At 37.6% G+C, this 21,039-nt stretch overlaps 1 protein-coding gene and 1 non-coding gene across 15 annotated transcripts in view; both read right to left on the reverse strand.

The window, feature by feature from the left end:
- GRM8 (glutamate metabotropic receptor 8) overlaps nt 1-21,039 on the reverse strand; it is an 805,700-nt gene that overhangs the window by 602,498 nt on the left and 182,163 nt on the right.
- Nucleotides 9,575-9,671, reverse strand: MIR592 (microRNA mir-592). The gene has a single exon (NR_032634.1). It is a non-coding gene; the product is annotated as a microRNA mir-592 (primary transcript).

Raw genomic sequence — 21,039 nt, forward strand, 5'->3', positions numbered from 1 at the left:
TTTAAAGGCTTACTTTGGCTATTGTGGTGAGGACAGTTTACAGAAGCTGCAAAGCCATTCAACAGGCCATGGCAGTATTGAGGGAGAATTCATGTCATTTAATCTCTCAGCAGTTGGATAAGATACATACTATGCCCTTCTTCCAGATGTGGAAACTAAGATGAGGAAAGTTTAAATAACTTGCCAAGCCACACAACTAATACAAAGCAGAGCTGGTTTTAAACCTAGAGTCCATCCAAGGTCAAAGGTTGGTATCTGAAGTTAGACCAGTTTGGATTTCACCTTGTGAAAATGCTTCATAAATAAACTATTTAATGTATGATATTAGAATTATTTTAAGAGTTTCATGATTTTAGACTTATCATGTATATTTTATATTTTATGAATTTTTAGATAAATCATACTTTTAAAATAAAAATTAGTTGGACGCTATAGATCCAGACTCCTGGATTTTGTTCTTGAATTGCTCATGGAAAAAAAGCCCCTAAGTTTTCACGTATTAGATTTGCTTCAAATAAACCTATAGACTTAGGAATTTATTTACTCTAGCCCTAGAAACTAGAGGCTCACCATTATATTCTTATTCTCCCACAGAGTCACAAATTATATTCTTTAAAAGACACTTCATGACTTGAGTGTTGAATCTTCTTTTTCAAGCCTGCTGACCGATAGATAGATTCCAAGTTCAAATCTCATCTTGCACACTGTAAATGTAATAATTTTAGTAGGTCTAGAAAAATCATCTCTCTCTTTCTCTGTCTCTCTATCAAACATACACATACACACACAGAGAGAGTAGCAACATTACTGGAAAGAATAACATATATATAGAAGGATTTGCTAATGAAATATTTCTGTATATTCTTCAGTGACAAACTGGGTGGCTCTATGTTAAACAACGTAAAAGTAGGTCATACAAATTTGATCTCCAGTTTATTCGTGTTGAGTTTATAAACCATGCACACTGACACGGGTTTACAAGTAAATGATGTTGACAAATTCAAACGCATACATATGTGTGTGCAATCCATATGTGAAAATGCAGTCAATAATTTATATCAACCAGCCACAGATATTTATTGCAATTATCAAGTGGCCCCTAGGCACAATCTTAGGTCTTGGGGATTCAGTGCTAAGAATAAATGGGCAAGGATTCCCATCCTCATTAAGCTCATAGCCCAGTAGGGAAACCAAATAATAAATACTTAGAAGTATTAGGAGAGCCATGAGAAGGAGGGGAGATGTAGAGCTGTTCTTAACATGGGAGCAAAGCCAGGCCAGCATGGTAGAGGTACGATGGTCCCGGAAGACAGCCCCATGGAAGTGATGCTTAAGCTCCACTTGAAGGACGGGTATAGGTTAGCAAGGAGAAGAGCAAACCAGTGAGGGAGGAAAGAATTTGTCAAGTAAAGACAAGGGCTTGTGCTTGATACAGAGGAGAATCCAATACCTTAGGAAAAAAGAAGTAGGGGAGTCTGGTGTGCGTGGTGGAAAGCAGCACAAGGTGGGTGCCATGTAAAGTGATGCTGGAGACAGGCAAGGGCCAGGTCAGGTCGGGCTGAAAGATGTGGATTTAACTTTGAGGGCAATGAGATGCCACTTAGGGAGGATTTTTAGCAGTGGAATGACATAGTTAGCTCTTATTTTTTAAAGGTCAGTCTGGCCACTATGTGAAGAATGGACTGGAAGGGAACAAGAATGGAGCACATTTAGAAGGCCATTGCAATCACCCAGATGAGAAGTGCAGTGATCTGAACAGAGGCAGAGACAGGGTGGATGAAGGTGAATAGATTCAAGTCAACAGGGACTGACTGTGCATGGGGGATGTGTGAACAGCAGGAGCTGATAAGGAGCCCTCATTTTCTGACAGGGAGGATACCAAGACAATTCACAAGACTGGAACCGTGGAGGAGGTGCTACTTCACACCAGGTCCGAATCCATTTCAAGTGTGTTTTAGAGGTGGAGGTAGGAGTGAAGGTCCATTTCAGCACCAATTCTCCCTACCAACCTGAATTGTTGGTTGCAAAAGATTTTATTTCATTGGTCTCTTTTTACTGAAGGTATAAATGGAGTATCATATTTTCAAGGAGAGAGAAACAGATGCCCTTTGAGAAGGGGAGACGAAAGGGGAAGGAAAGTTCTGAAGGCACAGGTGTCCAGAGAAGCCGAAGCATGCAATGGGAGGGACGGCAGTGAGAGTGAACTTCAATAGACACACACTGACCCAAAAGAGGTGTGCATCAAAGACACATTCTGATAACTCTGCAACTTTTGCTGAGAGCCGATGACGTTCTAATTGTAACATTTCCCTTTTTACTTCTTCTTCCCTGGTGAATGGTGGTAGACCTATTGATTACACCATAAAGATAAGAGGGGAAAGAATGAAGGACTGCTTTTCTCATATAATTATCTTTTTAAAGTCCTTGTCCCGGTTTGCACACTCAAAAAGGAACACAGAATTTACAATTATAGGGAAGTTATTTCTGAACATAATTAAATGCTCTCCATCTTTCTCTCATACAAAAGCTTGCAAATTCCAAGCTAGTAGATTATTGAATCCTATCACTTCTATTTTTAAATGACATTCTTGATTTATTACATGATATACTAATTATAATACAATATTTGCAATAATGAAAATGTATTTGAATAATCAGTTGGAACCCACAAGTCAACTCCTAGATAGATGCCTTAGTGGCTCTCAAAGGTGGTCCCCACTTGGGATTTGTTAAAATGCAAACACTTGGGCCCCACTCTGGGTGTACAGAATCAGAAATTCAGGGAGTGAAACTCAACAGTCTTTTTAATAAGCCCTCCAGTTGATTCTGATACATGTTAAGATTGAGAACCACTTCTTCAGCACGGTGTTTCACAACCTTTTCCCTTTGTGGCAAAAAACCTGCACATGTACCCCGAACCTGAAATAAAAGTTTTAAAAAAAGAGAAAATGATGGCATTTGCACAATACCACATGTTAAGTGGATAAGGCTGCCAGAGGCTTGCCCCAGGCCCTGTTTGTGTTGGCCTGAGCAGCTCACTGTAACCTTTTCATGATCCACCAGCAGAAAAACTCAGATCTGAAGAAACTCACACCAGTGCAAAAAGAACTCTATATACATTCTTTTTGTTCACTATGACACCATTTCCAACACCGAAAAATTATCCAAATACAAATTAACAAATTGTGATATATTTGTGCATAGAAATACTACTCACCGTTAAAATGAATAAACTGGAGTTCCATGTATCAACACAGAGAAATCTTAAAAACATAACGTTGAGAAAAAAAAAAAAAAGGCAGGTTGTAAAACAACGCATACATTTTGCTAATATTTACATAGTATTTATAACATGCTGAACAATACTGAATATTGTTTGTGGCATGCCCACATGCCTTAGGAAAGGTGAAGAAGGGGAATCAGGGATGTGTATTCATGGGGCTTCACACCCATTTTATTTCTTAAAATATCGAAAGAAAATATAGCAATTGGTTAAGATGTGACCTGGGGAGAAAGGGAGTAGGTACACATGAGTTTCTTATATTACTTTATGCATTTTTCTGTATAGTTAAAATGTTTCATGAAAATTTTTGATAAGAAAAAAAAATCAGTTGGAATCTGCTATCAATTTACCCGAGTTGTAAGCCCAATTTTGTATCAGCTCTTTGGTGTTGGGCAGATTACTTTCTCTCTCTAGGCCTTCATTTCCATTTGCAAAATAGAAGGGGCTGAGTTCAGTGACCTCTGAAGTTCTCTGCCTCTTGCACCGTCTTCAATATATTTTGGTGCTCAAATAGATATAACTTCAGCCCCTTCTCTTTATCCCCTCTATGCACAGGCAACAACCTTATCAGTAGTTGTTCCCTGTCCAGCTGTCCACTCTAATAGCCCCTTGTTTACAATGGCCCCAGCAAATGGGCTGGGGACTAATAACACATCACAAAGCAGGAATTGTAGAACCTGAATTCGGAGGTATCTTTTAAGGCAAAAAGAATAAAAATAAAACTAGGAAAGTTTGGCACATAGACAAGCCGTGTGGGATTTAGAAAATGATCTTGAATTTGCAAGCAACCTTTCCTTGAAGGAGAATCTTTTCCCTTAGCAATGAATTTCACTAAGTGGAAGAGAATTCCAAATCAACATTACAGCAATGTTCACTACTTTATTCCTACTCTTTAGGCATCACCTCTATCTCCTTATCTCTCACCCTAACATTAGATATGATTCAGTACAACTAACTAGCTGACTTTTTCAGTGAAGGAAAACTTTGCCTCTCATTTTTAGGAACTGATTCCTTTGATCTTCCCTCAAGTTATGCCTTACATAGGCAATTCCCTTTCCAAATAGGTTACTTTGTAGATTCTGTATTTGAATGTGCTCAGTCATTTCAACAACATTAACATCGTAATATTGATGAACTATGCCTAAAAAGGGTGACTGATTTTGACTAATTTATTATTTACTACAAAATATTTCCAATGTACAAAAAATATACTCACCATCAATACGTGTTATCTTTTTAAGTTTTACTAATTTGCACACTCAAATCAGCAGGCAAAGTTAAAATGCCATTTTCTACCTTGTGATTTGTGACACCAATATCACAAGCTTGAGGGTTCCATGCTCCTTTTTAGGCACTTGGTGAGTGTGATATGGTAGGAAACACATTTAATGTATGGTTTTAGCTCTAAAATGCACTAAGTGGTTTTAGGAAATCATTCAACATCTCTTGGCTTCAGTTTCCTAATCTATGATATAGACAAAATGGACTTTGTTATTTATAAGGTCTCCCCATCTTTGAAATCCCTTGGTTCTGTGGAATGACCTAATAAATCCACTGATCTGGCATTGCGGCCAGTCTGTCTAAGTTTTGAACTCTTTTGGTTGAGTTCAAAACTCATTAATGAGGTCCAAGCTAGATTCAATGTAGTGTGTATATGTGTGTGTTTAGACTTACTTCTATTGATTATATGCATGCATGTGTATTTCATTTAACAGAAGGAGCTGGATGCGGTGGCTCACGCTTGTAATCCCAGCACATTGGGAGACCATGGCGGGCGGATCACAAGGTCAGGAGTTCAAGACCAGCCTGACCAACATGGAAAAACCCCGTCTCCACCAAAAATACAAAAATTAGCCAGGCGTGGTGGTGGGTGCCTGTAGTCCCAGCTACTCAGGAGGCTAAGGCAGGAGAATCACTTGAGCCTGGGAGGCAGAGGTTGCAATGAGCCGATACCACGCCATTGCACTCTAACCTGAGTGACAGCGAGACTCTGTCTCAAAAAAAAAAAAAAAAAAAAAAGTATACATTGCATCTTGGTTATTATACAAAACATTCCCAATATCTGATACATAACAGCATACAGTTAATGCTTACTGAATTAACAGGATTAATTTTAAGTTCATACTACTTGATACACTATGCTAGGGACATTAAATGACAATTTCTCTTTTAATCCTTACAGTAACTCTGAGAAGTAGATACTTCTTAACTGGTATAGGTTTACAGTACTACTAAATACGAGTCAGGATTCTAAGACTGACTTGGCCCATCTCAGTGATAATATTAATACCCAAAAGATAGACATATGCTTTGTAAATTAGCTTTATTAAGAGTTTCACCCTTGTATATCTTATTACGTCTAACTGGCATTCGACATTGACTACAGCTTTATATTTCTTCCTTAGTACTCTGCTGAAATTTTCTATTGTTCACTGTTATGATATGCCTCGCTGCTGATTAAAAAACTAACTCAGAACTAAAATAATGAGGGCCTAAAATGAGAATTACTTAGTGGGATCCATCCAGACCTTATTCTTATTTAGATAAATACAGTTGACTTTACTACCTGTGAATGACTGACTTTGGAAATTATTTGTGGTACCTATTTTATCTCCACTAAACTGCTTAATATATCATATTACGTACATTAACCTCGTAACTTTCTTTGAGGGGGTTATTAGTCTGTTTGGTTATGAAATGCAGTCAATAATACGCATTGCATTACAGCAAAACATCTGACAGAAAACAGAAAACAACATACCCAAACAGAAAAGATGGAAAAATGTAGAGTGGATGTTAGGGCAACGAGTAACTAGTTGAACATTTGTATCCAAAAGGCTAGTGAATAAGATAAGAACCTCAACCTAGAAAAAGAATTGAGCCACAGGATTCTGTTCTGGACCTCTTTCTGTTCCCAAATATTATCAATGGCTTAGATAGACAACAAGGTCCTAAAAATGTTAAGACAAAACATTGAGTGGGATAATAAATAGGTCATATAAACCAAAATAGATAATGATAGTGTATAGATACGGGTCAAGTTGAACAAATCGAAATTTAACAGAGATAATCATAAGATCAAAAATCATCATTCTCAAGTGCAGAATGCTAAAACAAAAAAATAATAGTTGGCAGCTACCTAGACAGAAATATAGAAACTTTGGTTGGCAATAAATTCAATATGAACCAACAATGTGGCATGACTGCCCATAAGCTATACCACCTTTAGGTACAATAATAGAAACAAGAAATTTCTGTAATAATAGAAATAAAAGTTTCTCAGAGATGTGAGGTTATAGGCCTGCTCTCCTTGCCAATGATAACTTCATTTCAGGCTGCAGATGGATTTTGGTGTTGAACCTTAAAGAAATAGATAAACTGGATATTCAATTTCTTATACCAGAAGAAACTTCCCCATGACAGATAAGAGAACATTTTTTAAAATGATGTCTTTCGTCTACAGAAAAGAAAACTAAGGAAGGACATGGCATCTATCTTTAAATATTTTTTAGGTAGTCTATGGAATGAAAATAGTCTTCCTCTGAAGGATCCAAAGAGGTCAAATGAGAATTAACAGGCTCAAATAAAGGAGACTGTGACTTGGCACGATAAAGAAATATATGGTATGAAGTTATCAGAATATGAGTTCTCCCATGTTGGGTAGAGGGACAAAGGCTGAACAACCAATTAGTAGAATATTGTATAGGGAATTAAGTCACTAGTGGGGGCTTTGTCTGAATGAATTTTGAGGTCTCTTGCAAACCTGAAAGAAAATAAATCCATAATCTACAAATTGCTTAAAAGAAAGGTGATTGCAAAAGACCTATTCACATTACTAACGGTCTCAGCAAGATACGGTGTGAAGTACAATCTGCTACCCATCCCCAAATACGTATACACACACACACACACTCACACAACACACATATGCTTCTTATCAAGGTGGAAAAAACACCAAAGCCTCATTAGCTCAGATTCTACCATTTGAAATGTGCAATAATTCAGAAGAAAATAGGATCAAGGTTTGCTATCTCTAAGGGGGGAAAAATGTTTGCGAAGTAAATTGTTAGTGTAAACAAGATTCTGGGAGGAAGATTGACCTTACAACCAAAGTCAAAAAAACACACCATTAAAAATAAGTAGCTTACAATTTCTGTACAAATAAATCTTCCCAATTTCTTAATGATCCATTCTTTAACTCAGCTCAGGTAGGACTGAACAGTTATATGTCCTTGCTCGCAGTCCTTACTGAACACTGTACAAACTTGAAAATAATAAAGTTATTAAAATTTTGTTTAATTCAGCTTTCATTTGAACTAGGCATTCCCCAAGTTTAAATCAGGTTTCATTAATTCACGTTATTTCAGGAAATTTTTGATGATATGTTGCTCTACATTATTCTTGAGTACAGATAAGCAAGAAATGGCCATAGATCATTCCCAGCCAACAAAAAGTAATTATTATCTAGAAAGAGATAAAAATAAGCATTATAAGTAAACTATCATGTAGAAAGAGATAAAAGTAAGTAAGTAGTCCAAAACTCACCTTAAAGGAGCAGGAGATCACACAAACAGGCCATAAACTATAGAAGCACATTAAATCCAAAGCTGCCAAATGCATGACATGCCTGGCAGGTCTGCACGGGTGTACAAACTGAGCAGCTGCCCAGGGCCTGTACTTAGAAGGGATGTGCACTTAGCTAATCATCTACTGTCAATATCTTAAAAGTGTCAATAATTTTTGAACACTGGGCCCCCCACAGATGATGCAGGTGGTCCCGGAGACTGGCATATAATGGTGACTGAGATATGAAAGGCAAGCAACTAAAATGTATATACACCGGCAAAATCTAAAAATAGCTCAATTTATTAATGAACAACAATATCTTGTAATCAAGACACAGCCTGTTGGTTAACATTATAAAGAATTACTTTGCTTGTTTAATGTGTAAACCAATGATAATTCACAAATTTGCTAATTGTTTTTCTGCAGATGTGAGCTGTCAACTGGTGGAGCTTAAGTATTCAAAAGTAATCAGCCACCATTTCAAATTCCATCCAGAAGTCATGTATCACTTTCAGGAGACATGAAATTTTGGTACATTTTTACTGGAGTTGCAGAAGGAGTGATAAAGCAGAAGTGAATTTTAAAACAACAAAGCAATCTCCTCACTTCACCACGGAAAATTAAATGTAAAGAAGCTTTGTGACACTTCAGGCTTTTCCAGTTTTCTCTGGATTGTGAACTGACAAAGTTACGTATGAGTGAAAAAAAAATTTGAACTTTTGCTCAAACTATGTTCACCCTAATGTGGATTGTAAAGTTCTTTTCACCAGTGAAAAACATACACCTTTATATCCACGTTTACAGAACAGAAAGAATTACCAAAACTTTAAATATCAAAAATATTTTTATGCCACTGTCTTCTATACTTCAGCATAACTCATTTCTAAACATGTAAATCTAGAAATGAAGCAATCAGAGGGAAAAGTTAAGATGAAGAATCGAACATAAAACCCATCTTGGTTCTAACTGAACAAATGTTTCCCTACTGGATTTCAAGTTCATGAGTAGAGACTATGTAGCTCTGAAGAAGGTATTTAATAGTACCCTAGATTTATATAACAACATTTGTTCCAAAGAACACAAAGAACATTTACATACATCACAGTTTGTCCATATAATATCCCTATAAAAACAAGAAAAATAAAAGCATCCTCATCATTTTAAAGATGGTAGAACTGAGGCACAAAATACATAAAGGTTTCCCCAAGATTTCACACACAAAGTAAAATGTATTTTCAAATCATTTCTCCTTTTTAACCCATCACTATTATTAAAACCTCAGTGCAAGATTATTATTATAAAAGATATTAGTTACAATGTAATTTCAATTATAAATCATTTTACCTGTAGCTCTATGAGGTACTAATTTTTAACAAATACGCAAATTAAAAGATTATATTTTCTAAATCTCATTGTGAAAGTATGCTTAAATTTAGCACCAGCTCATATCCCCCAAAAAAAACCTAATATAGGGAAAACTTGTGATAGAAACAGTCTATTAAATGAAATTATATTTTGATTTCTAAAGCTACCTTGCAAGAACAGAGGTTACAATTTCTAGAAGGAGCCATATACAAATTTAAAATGAACCATAATTCATGCAAAGAAACATTTTCTAACCTGTAATTTATAGTTCAGCTGCCTAAAATCTCAAGCTTTTAGTTAAATAATTGTAGATCTGTTGCTCAGTTTAAAAACCCTCCTGGAATCACGTCTTTAACTGGCGTTGTGACGTCTTACGTCATGATGTTGCGTCACCACGTGATGACGCTGTGCCATCACAACACATCATCGCATATTGACACAATGTCATGGCATAATATCATCAAATTAAATTCATCAGCACTCCCCACAGCCTGGCCCCAGGAAGGGCAAGAGAGCTTTAAAGTTTCTCTTTGTTCTTGTCAACGCACTCCTGGTCGGTAGGAGAGAACAGCAACTGGACAAATCAGTTCCTGGTCTATTAAAACTTCCTAGATCTCAAATTAGGAGGAGAATTTGAAAGTTACAGGTTAGAGTTGGAGGAGATAGTTGTCATGGGGATAGATTTCATGGCTTGTTACTCACTTTGTCCCATAACTAGTTACACTTGAATCCCATTTTAAAGATAAACATTTATAAATGTTAGTTCCTCCTTTTTTTCTCAGGCCCTAAAATAGGATCATATTTAGGCTGGTGGGGAAAAAAAAAAAAAAAAAAAAAAAAAAACTCAGTTATTTTGTTTCTAATTTCCTGCCCTCAATGTCCACCTTCCTTAAATTGTTTTCCTTCACCACAACATACCTCTTCTATAACATTCTGAATAGCAAGTAATGGAGAATAGGAGGCAGATCCAGTCAATAATTTTTGACTAGAGACATTTATATAAGGCTGGAGGAGGCGTTGAAAGCTGTGAGAGAGGGCCTTTTGCCATCACAGGCTTGGTGACAAGCAGAGTCTCCGTGTTAGCAACCATGATAAACCTGGGCATTTGGATGAGACATTTATCTGAATATTATCTGAATTAACTTATGAACTCTTCCAAAAATACGTAGTTACCAGTTCATTAAACATAATGGGAGGTTTGTGCAGACTGTCAGTGTGTGACCTCTTTCATTAGTTCATTTGCTGTGTGCCAGACACTGTTCTAGGTACAAGGGCTCAGATGAAACAGAAGAAACAGTGTCACCTTGAGGTGCTCACAGAGCAATAAGGGAGACAGGTGAGCAACAGATTTCAAGACAATCTGCTATGGGCTCTAATGATATGACAGAGTGTTCTGAGGACTCAGAAAAGGAAAGGATAATCTAGGGTTGCTAAGAAGATCCTATAGGGGCGAGAACATATTTTTGTATCTTGAAAAATGAATAGGCAGAGGAGAAAAAAATTCCAGATTCAAATGCAAGAATTGGACAAGTTGGACATGTGGGAGACCCCCAAGTATTAGAGTAACTCCATCATTTTGTAGATGTTTTCTCAAAATGATTGGTTCACATAAATGATTTTTTTTTTTTTTTTTTTTTTTTTTTTTTTTTGAGACGGAGTCTCACGCTGTTGCCCAGGCTGGAGTGCAGTGGCGCGATCTCGGCTCACTGCAAGCTCCGCCTCCCGGGTTCACGCCATTCTCCTGCCTCAGCCTCCTGAGTAGCTGGGATTACAGGTGCATGCCACCACGCCAGGCTAATTTTTGTATTTTTAGTAGAGACTGGATTTCACCATGTTGGTCAGGCTGGTCTCAAACTCCTGACCTTGTGATGGGCCCGCCTTGGCCTCCCAAAGTGCTGGGATGACAGGTGGTTGCCACCACACCCGGCCCATATAAATGATTTTTAAGAGGTACTGACTCACACTTACATTACCATAATCCTTCATCATAATTACAAACAGTCTCTAGATAACTCATGACTACGCTACATCAATGCAGCGGAGTTATCTTGTAGGAGCATTATTCCATCCATGAGACCAAATATGTTCCTTCTCTCTTTGTAACCAAATAAAACCTGAAAATCAAAGCCACTTGTACTTTCTTGAAAGCATCTGACAAGCCATAGAAACCTTGGCAACTTCTCTTCTGGTGTGTACATAAAGATGGATTAGGAATATCCCTGCTGATGATTCACCTTTTAAAATAAGCACTGAAGAAACACCTCAGCCTAGCCAATGATAAGTGGTTATATATTCTGACATTAAGCCCCACATGAAAGTCAGTGGTGGACATTTTCTACAGCTACCATAATCCTCAAGAGATGTTTAAAAACTAGACATGACAAAAGAATAAAAATTCGAGGGAATTTCAGTCCCAAAAGACTTCATCTTTCTGAGAACTACATGATATTGAGAGGCAAGTTTTCAAACAAGTTTCTAAAATGTCACTGTTAAGCTAGACAAACACATATCCTTTTGGAAGTTATGAGAGCAACTATTTAAACTTGATAAAATCTTTAATGTATGGCTTTGAATCTTTAATGTATGGCCAAATAAATACTCATATACAATATATACATATATATACATTAACGTATCTATTTTATAAAATGATACAAACAAGAGTACTAGTACCTACACTCCAAAAGACATGCAATATGTAATAATTTGGTTAGAGAGAGGAAAATTTTTCAAATAACAATTCTTTTTCACTGATAGTTTATACAAAACTGTATCATGAATAGGATAGTAAGAAACAAGATATAATATGAAATTTGCTTGAATAAGTGATATATTTAGTAAATGGAATACAGAAAATTTAGGCAAAATACCTGCTAGAAAAGGGAACCCAATGATATAACAGTAGAATATGGAGTTAGTGAACTTCTTAAGATCTGTTTCTTTAAGAATTGTAAGTATGGTATGTCTTTTTTTAATTCCAAATCCAGAAGATAAACAAGAATAGCAACATCAGAAATTCCTAGTTTTTGCAGATTTATTCAGCTGTATATTAATGTACTTTTCATCTAGACAGAATTTAGTTTAAGCAACAGATGCATGTAGCCAAAAAAAAAAACAAAAAAAAAATTCAACTCATTTTGTGTCTTTCAGAGCAAAGAATCTTTTGTAGTAGAATAATCACCCATAATGTGCCTACTTGGCAAGTTCAGGGTTCCACATATTGGCTTTTTCAAACAGGGACTCATTTGTGCAAATATGTCCAGTTATATAGTGATAGGGTGGCCCTGAAAGTGGGACTGAACATGTTCATATGAAACTTGCCTGCCTCCATGTTGCACACCTACCTTGTATACCTGAGACAGGTGTAACAAACAACTGTACTTATTCTTTCTGTCCCCATATCATTTCTTCTACTTATTTAGGACTCTTAAGATTCACATGAACTGAAGCAAAATAGTCACAGAGAAACATTAAATTTTATTTACAAACATGAATAATTTTCTTTAAATCATTGAATTAAATCAGAGAAAGGAAGGGGCAAAAGTATTCCCGCTTATTAAGGACTATGCTAGCTACTAGAAATTGTGCTAGGTGATTTACATATGTTATCTCATTTAGTTCAGTCACTTTTTTAATGATCTTGAAGAGGAACACAATTATTAACTAATATAAACTACAAAATTCAGCTGTTTGAATTAATCTGATAGCTCACCATTTTTAACCAAAAAAATACATTAACATTTTCAAGTGTCTCTATGAACTGGGCATTATTATTTTAAAATTAACACAACTTATTTTCCCATGGTTAGTAGGTGAATGGGCACAGATCAAGCTATCAATTTAATCAATAATTTCTGGCTTTGGGGCTCCTGCAGCAGAATACTTATCTCCACGTCTATCTTTCTTTCCCCCACATCCTTCCTCCCCCTGATGATGCTTGCAGAAGCTCAAGTTCTACTGTGTTTTCAGATCTTCCTCTACCATCTGGGATGTTGACTGACATCTCTCTGCTATCGTTACTGATGACAGGACTTTATTTCTGTCATCTCAGTGTCTACCTGGTCACTGCTCGATTCAGGCCAGCAGATGCTAAAGTTGGGGAGGATACTTTTCCCACCAGAATGGAAATAGTCTACTGTACTTCCATACTGGATGCTCTTGATTTTTCACACTATAGGAGAGCCCCAGACTGATTAACTAAAGAATCCTAAATTGAAGTTGGTGAATCTCAATTTTCAAAGCAGCTTCTTGACCTCCTTGATGCTGGACCATCCAAAATTCCCTACAGATGAAAGGCTGCCAGACGTGGTGGCATGCGCCTGTAATCCCAGCTACTCAGGAGGCTGAAGCTGGAAAATCGCTTGAACCCAGGAGGCAGAGGTTGCAGTGAGCCGATATCACACCACTGCACTCCAGGCTGGGCAACAGAGCGAGACTCTGTCAAAAAAATAAATAAATAAATAAATCAAGAGCGAGAGAGAGAAAGAAAGAAAAGAAGAAGAAAGGTTAATCCCAGAGAATTTAGGCAAAGAGATGATGTGGGGAAAAGGTAGATATCCAAGCTGGTGAAGCCAGGTGCGCAGGAGGATCCCAGGAAATCTGGGGAAACATACATGACTAAAAAGGATACACCAAGAAAGGAGCTGGCTTGACACAGCATGCGATAGGGAGTCACTGCCATTTATAGAAGAAGGAATGGGTGTAATAAAAGCAGTACTGTAGAAAGATTCAGGAGGAATTGGAGGAATTCCAGGAGTCACAGCCATCATGACACTGCAAGCATGAAAGCTGGGGTTCAGCTGGTCTCAGGGGACATGGGGGTGTGAGAGTCCAACCAGAGATATTTTCAGCAAAATAAATGTCAGGACTTGTGAACACACTGTATATAAGAAATACTGTAGGAATGGGTGGTACCTTTCTTTATGTATCTGGTAGAATTTGGCAGTGAATCCATCAGGTCCTGGGCTTTTTTTGGTTGGTAGCCTATTTATTACTGATTCAATTTTGGAGCTGGTTATTGGTCTGTTCAGGGAATCATTTTCTTCCTAGATCAGTCTTGGAATGGTGTATGTGTCCAGAAATTTATCCGTCTCTTCTAGGTTTTGTAGTTTGTGTGTGTAGAGGTGTTCATAGTAGTTTCTGATGGTTGTTTTTATATCTGTGGGGGTGAGTAGTAATATTCCCTTCATCATTTCCAATTGTGCTTATTTGGATCTTCTTTCTTTTTTTTCTTTATTACTCTAGCTAGTGGCCTATTTTATTTTATTTTTCACGAAACCAACTCTTGCTGTGTGTAGCGGCTCATGCCTATAATCCCAGCACTTTGGGAGACTGAGGCAGACGGATCACAAGGTCGGGAGATCAAGACCATCCTGGGTAACACAGTGAAAACCCGTCTCTACAAAAAAAAAAAAAATACAAAAAATACAAAAAATTAGCCAGGCATGGTGGCTGGCACCTGTAGTCCCAGCTACTGGGAAGGCTGAGGCAGAAGAATGGTGTGAACCCAGGAGGCGGAGCTTGCAGTGAGCTGAGATCGTGCCACTGCACTCCAGCCTGGACAACAGAGCAAGACTCCATCAAAAACAAACAAACAACAACAAAAAAAACAACTCCTAGGCCAGGCTAGGTGCTGTGGCTCATGCCTGTAATCCCAGCACTTAGGGAGGCCAAGGTGGGTAAATCACTTAAGGAGTTTGAGAGCAGCCCAGCCAATATGGTGAAACACTGTCTCTACTAAAAATACAAAAATTAGCCACTTGTGGTGGCAGGCACCTGTAATTCCAGGTACATGGGAGGCTGAGGCAATAGGATCACTTCAACCAGGGAGGCGGAGATTGCAGAGAGCAGAGATTGCACCACTGCACTCCAACCTGGGTGACAGAGTGAGACTCTGTCTCGAAAACAAACAAAAAGAAAAAATAAATAAACTCATGGTTTCTCATGTCTCGATTTTCTTCAGTTCAGTTCTGATTTTTGTGATTTCTCATCTTCTGCTAGCTTTGGGGTTGATTTATTCTTTCTCTAATTCTTACAGCTGTGAAATTAAGTTTTTAATTTGAGATCTTTTTGACGTGGGCATTTAGTGCTATGAATTTCCCTCTTAAAACTACCTTAGCTGTGCCCCAGAGATTCCAGTATGTTTTATGTTTGTTCTCATTATTTTCAAAGCACTTCCTGATTTCTGCCTTAATTTCATTATTTACCCAAAAGTCATTCAGGAGCGTGTTGCTTAATTCCATTTAATTGGATGGCTTTGAGTGATTTTCAAAGTCTTGACTTTCTATTTTTATTGTGCTGTGGTCTGAGAGAGTTTGGTATGATTTCAGTTCTTTTACATTGTTGAGGATTGTTTTATGTCCAATTATGTGGTTGATTTTAGAGTATGTGCCATTTGGCAATGAAAAGAATGTATATTCTACTGTTTTAGTTGGAAAGTTCTGTGAAGGTCTATCATATACATTTGGTCCAATGTTGAGTTTAGGTCCTGAATATCTTTATTAATTTTCTGCCTTTGTGATCTCTCTAATACTGTCAGTAAAATGTTGAAGTCTTCCACTATTATTGCACAGAAGTCTATGTCTCTGTGGGTCTCTAAAAACTTGCTTCATGAATCTGGGTGCTCCTGTGTTGAGTGCATATATATTTGGGTTAGGTCTTTTTGTTGAATTGAACCCTTTACCATTTTGTAAAGGTACTTCTTTGCCTTTTTTAATCTTTGTTGGTTTGAAATCTGTTTTGTTTGAAATTCAGATTACAACCCCTGCTTTCTTTCTGTTTTCTATTTGCTTGGTAGATTTTCCTCCATCTCTTTATTTTGAGCCTATGAGTGTCATTACACATGAGATGGGTTTCTTGAAGACAGTATACAACTGGATCTTACTTTTTATCCAGCTTGCCACTCTGTGCCTTTTAAGTGGGGTATTTAGCTATTCAAGGTTAGTATCTGACAATATCCCACATCTATAAGGAACTTAAACAGATTTATAAGAGGAAGAACAACCCCATTGAAAAGTGGGCAAATGAATGAACAGACCATTCTCAAAAGAAGACATAAATGTGGCCAACAAGGATATGAAAAAAAAAAGCTCAGTATCCCTGATCATTAGAGAATTACTAATCAAAACCACAGTGAGACACCATCTCATACCAGTCAGAATGGCTATTACTAAAAAGTCAAAAAATAAGAGGCTGGCAAGGTTGCAGAGGAAAGGGAACACTTATACACTGTTGGTGGGAGTGCAAATTAGTTCAACCATTGTGGAAAGCAGTACGGCAATTCCTCAGAGCTAAAAGTAGAGCTACCATTCTAACCAGCAATCCCATTACTTTTACCCCTCAGAGCTAAAAGTAGAGCTACCGTTCTATCCCAGCAATACCCAGAGGAATATAAATCATTCTACTATAAAGACACTTGTATATAATAAATGCTCATTGCAGAACTATTCACAATAGCAAAGGCATGGAATCAATCTAAATGCCCATCAATGACAGATTGAATAAAGGAAATGTAGTACATATACACCATGGAATGCTACACAGCCATAAAAAAGAACTAGATCATGTTTTTTGCAGGAACATGGAATGGCTGGAGGCCATTATCCTTAGGCAAACTGATGGAAGAATGGAAAACCAAATACCACATCTTTTCACTTATAAATGGGAGCTAAATGATAAGAATTTATGAACACAAAGAAGGGAACAACAGACACTAGAGTCCACGTAAGGTGGAAGAGTGGGAGGAGGGACAGGTGCAGAAAATATAACTACTGGGTACTGGGCTTAATACCTGGGTGATGAAATTGTATGTACAATGAACCCCCATGACACATGTTTACCTGTGTAACAAACATTCACATGTACTCCCAAACCTAAAATAAATTAAATGTTTTTAAAAAAGAAATGCTAGAAAGCAAAAAAGACAAGCACAACTCTGAATAATTTGAGGATGAAAGATAAGAAGAATGTTGGGCTACTGACAAAAATGAGGATGTCAGGGGGCTGTGGTGGTGGAGGTGGAAAGTGGTTTAATTTAGTTGTGAGCAAGTCAAGATCACAACAGACTGCTCAGGTGGAATTCTCATTCTTTTGTGACCGCTACAGTTGCAGAGCCCACTAGAGAAGTCTGGGACAGAGATGGCAGAAGCACCCATTTCCCAGCACAAACCTTTTCAACAACTACTAAAATTCCTGGTCAAAATGAACCAAACCTATTCGTTCTTTCATTTAAAAAAATTAACATGTCTTTCCCTCTAAAAAAGAAATGAATTTTTCTCTTTCTTACTCAAAAACTGATCTTCAGAAAATCATTAAATCATTCACGATTCTGAAACTTTTGCCGAAAAGCTTTGATTTATTAAAAAGAATAATTACTTCAAAAAACAGATTCTTTTAACACTCCAGACTGGAATTTGATGACTTTTTTTCCCACAGTGATTCAATTAATTGGTTTTTCTTAAGGTTTAATGGTAGCAAAGTCATCACATTGAAGAAACCTTTTGTCATTTATCAGCTTCTTCTCCAGAGCCCTGAGAACACCTGATGATTATTTCAATCAAACCGATCACTCACTGAACACATAATCATGAATAATTTAGTAGAGCAATAGATCTATTACTTAATATAGTGCTAACCTTTTATAATGCTTATACCTGGGGAGAGGACTAATATCTGTGTCACAGAATAACTGATATCAGGCCTTGGGTTTTGAAGGTAACATTGTGACTCATGGAATACCTAAATGCATGCAATTATAAACCACATTATGGGAAAACAGTTAACCTTTGTGTAGCATTTAAGAATTTACAAGGTACTTTCTCAAACTTATCTCATCTGATGCTCAAATCAAACCTGTGAGAAAGGTATTCTTTTTTATTCTGTTTTTTAAATGTTTTAATTGACACATAATTGTACATATTTATGAGTTATATAGTGATGTTGTGATACATAGAATGTATAGTGATGAGATCTGGGTAATTAGCATATCTATCAACTCGAATATTTATCATTTCTTTGTATTGGAAACATTCAATATCCTGCTTCTATTTGAAACTGTATATTACTAAGAGTAGTCATTCTACAGTGCTAGAGAACACGAACTTTTTCTCCTAGCTAGCTGTAATTTTGTAAGCTTTAACAAATCTCTCCCTATGTCTCCTTTCCTCCTACCCTTCTCAGCCTTTGCTAGCCTCTGCTCTACTTTTTTCTTCAATGAGATTAACTATTTAGCTTCCACACATGAGTGAGAACATGTGGCGTTTAACGTTTTGTTCTTGGCTTATTTCACTCAACGTAATGAGGTATTATTTTATAAGTGAGAACAACAGGGCTCAGAGAGGCCAAGTGGTTTGCCTAAAACTGCCTAGCTATTAAGTGGCAGAGCTGAGATTCTCCCCCAACAGTCTGTGCTGTCTCTTGTACCAGTATGCACTCCGATGTGATAAAGGCCCAAATACCAACAGGCTTTCTAAAGTAGGCTCTGTCCATTCCACACAGCACCAACAGCCTACCCGTGTGAGGGCCCTGTTGCCCTTCATCTTTGTTGACCACCTCCCTCTGGTGGCCAAGAGTTCTCACATGAGACCCTTCAAGGGAAGCATCATAAACTACCATTTCTAGAGCAAAAAAAAAAAAATGCTTGTTTCTCAGGAACCAAATCACACATGAGCATTTCTACAACATATACCCATCATCCTGTAGCAAAGAAAGCCACACATCTGGTAGTAACAGTTGCCGTATTCTTTTTTTAAATGATTCCTGCCATATGACAGTTCATGTAAACAGCACACAGAATTCTACCCAATCAAGAATTACTCTTTATTTAAAATTCTTAAAGGAGACTTGCCTTGCTGTAAGCTAATTTTGTGAAAGTTTGTTTTGCCCATTCAATATTTAGCTTGATTTCAGAAACTATCTGAAACAGTCTTTACTGGGTTTGTCTATTTCTCTCTCTGAGATGATGGATAAAAGCAATGCTTTATTTCTGTAATCTGCTCTTGAGAGTTCCTCATTATGCTTAAATGTCTCCCCTTTGTTTTAAAGGGTATTATCCTGCATTCAATGCAAGCAATTAAAAGTGTCATTAGATAAAACTGACATTTCTTTTATAGCAAAAGTAAACTCAATCCAATTTAGAATAGTATGTCAGGTCCCACCTTTACTTGTTAGATAAATCATTGTTACAATAATCTTCATATTTGTCTTATTATTATTATTTAAATTTTTTACTTACAAATAACAGGACTCCAAGGATCATGCATGTAAAACTTGACTTTAAACAAAGTTCTGGGAAAGGTGGCTGGTGATTCAGGGAAAACAGCAAAGGGAGATATGGTTTATAATTGCACCTATTTAGGTAACTGTGCCAAATCCCGTTAGACCAGTGAAAGCACACAACAGAGCAGATCCTTTCCCACTAAATAAACAATTTACCATGATATGGTGAGATTTGAGTTTTCCCCCATTCCTTCCATCCCTTGTATTAGTCAAGGATAATTTCCTGAAATATCTAGTATTAATGAAACTCTTTTATGAATCAAAATTGTAATCATTTAGAATTTGTGCTCAAAAGATGTGGGTGGTTTGATTGTCAAAATCACATTATTTAGGGGAACTTGTAGCCAGCATTCCAAATTCAATTTACTAACTCCCTCATCAACAGCCAGAGAGTATTCTGGCAATTTATTCAAAGGTTTCAAACGTAGCAAGAGACAATAAGAATGTCATACCTAGTGCTAAGGGGATTCCAGGCACATTATCAGAATGGGGGCTTGCAGTGTAACTGACCATCTGTGGATGCATGGGACAGCAACATATCCTGAGACATGAGACTTTTGGTGCTAAACCCAAGACAGTCCTAGACAAACCAGGTTAGTCACTGTAGGGTCAGGTTGAGGGAAAACCTTCAACTACAACTGGCGCACACATGGAGAAGGATTTCCTCCTAGAAACAGGAGAAAAGCTGCCTTGCTGGAGCCAGAACACAAGGTCAGAACTGGACTCAAGACCTTGATGCAAGGGCAACAGGAGTATTCAATTAAAGCTTTTTAGGCCGGGCGCGGTGGCTCAAGCCTGTAATCCCAGCACTTTGGGAGGCCGAGACGGGCGGATCACAAGGTCAGGAGATGGAGACCATCCTGGCTAATGCGGTGAAACCCCGTCTCTACTAAAAAAAAAATACAAAAAATTAGGCGGACCCCTGTAGTCCCAGCTACTCCGGAGGCTGAGGCAGCGTAAACCCGGGAGGCGGAGCTTGCAGTGAGCTGAGATCCCGCCACTGCACTACAGCCTGGGGGATAGAGCGAGACTCCGTCTCAAAAAAAAAAAAAAAAAAAGCTTTTTACCAACTCCCTACTGAAGACAAGATTGGACCCAGAGCAGGAGACAGGCTGAATCTTGGAGTACAGATGGTTACACCACACAATGAGGAGGAATATGGGAATAAAATACCCATATTTACTGAGAGGATAAGAAGACCTTATCTTCCTGGCCTGTCTTCTCTTTGTGCTCTCCTGTTAGCTGAATCCAGTCAGCTGATCTCTTGCTTTCATTTATGCCAGGACGCATCACTTTATACTTGAGCGTATGTGGACAGAGAAAAGCTCCCACTAAAACACTGACATAAAGAGAGGAGGATCACACCAGAATTATAGGGCTTCCCTGCTTTTGTGAATGAAAAGTCTTTAATGTTATTATAAACATAATATATGGTACTCAGGTTGGGGTTTCTGTTATATTGAACCACTTTCATTGGAAGACAAAGTTTCTCTCCACTCTTTCCAAAGGCAGTCAGTACACATCGTTGTCTCCATTATAACCAATATTTT

This window comes from Macaca mulatta, chromosome 3, assembly GCF_049350105.2.
Source record: "Macaca mulatta isolate MMU2019108-1 chromosome 3, T2T-MMU8v2.0, whole genome shotgun sequence".
NCBI lineage: Eukaryota > Metazoa > Chordata > Mammalia > Primates > Cercopithecidae > Macaca > Macaca mulatta.